The sequence below is a fragment of the Penaeus monodon genome, chromosome 30 (genome assembly GCF_015228065.2).
Source record: "Penaeus monodon isolate SGIC_2016 chromosome 30, NSTDA_Pmon_1, whole genome shotgun sequence".
NCBI classification, from domain to species: domain Eukaryota; kingdom Metazoa; phylum Arthropoda; class Malacostraca; order Decapoda; family Penaeidae; genus Penaeus; species Penaeus monodon.
This window is the reverse complement of record NC_051415.1, coordinates 12924439-12925234: the sequence shown is the minus strand read 5'-3', so window position 1 is coordinate 12925234 and position 796 is coordinate 12924439. Positions and strand designations below refer to the sequence as shown.

Sequence of the window (796 nt, the reverse complement as noted above, 5' to 3'; positions counted from 1 at the left end):
GTATTCTCTCCAAGAAGAGTTGCGGTATCATGTCCTCCGAACGTTGTAGCAGCTGTCATGTTGCTCTGCTGTCATGAACAGGCACGTCTGTTATCAGATAAGATGATGTCGTGTTTACTCAGTCTGTAAAAGGATTAATCTTACTCGTTAAGTCGAAGAATGTCTCTACTGTACGCTATCACAATCGTTTTAAAGGTTGGAAGAAAAGTACAATGGAATAAGAGAGTTTGAACAAGTCCGAGACGACCAGTTTCTAAAAAGACTTACCTCATGATACACATTTAACTGACGACTTGAGAAGCTGACCTATCCCCTGCCTCCCCCCCCCCCGCCACTCCTACTCCCTTCTAGCCCCTCTTACCACCTCCTAGCCCCTCCTACCCACTCTTAGCCCCTCCTACTCCTTCCTAGCCCCTCCTACTCCCTCCTAGCCCCTCCTACCCCCTCCTGCTTCCTCCCACACCAGCATCCTTACCCTCTCATTAATTACCCTACCTCCTTCCCCTCGCCCTTCGCCCCCTCGTCCAGCATCGTTTGCTTAAGGGTAAGTGAAGCGCAGTGACCCTCTTGACCTAGGGTTTAGGGTGTGGGCGAACCAAGAAGGGGAAAGAAAGAAGGAAAAAGGGTAGAGGGGGCAGATGGGGGAGCAAAGTGGAGAGGGAGGGGAGGTGGAGACAGAGGAAGGGAGAAAATGTAGAAGAATATGGAAGGGTGGTGGGAGATGAGAACGGGAGAGGAGGGCGGTGAGGAAGAGAGATAGACAGGGAAGAAGGGGGAAGGGGGATGTGGGGTAGGA

The 796-nt window shown here is 51.5% G+C and overlaps 1 protein-coding gene across 1 annotated transcript in view; it reads left to right on the top strand.

Annotated features, from left to right (window-relative positions):
- Positions 1–796, top strand: part of LOC119592527 — a gene marked incomplete in the record, with an annotated part of 25120 nt that overhangs the window by 1044 nt on the left and 23280 nt on the right.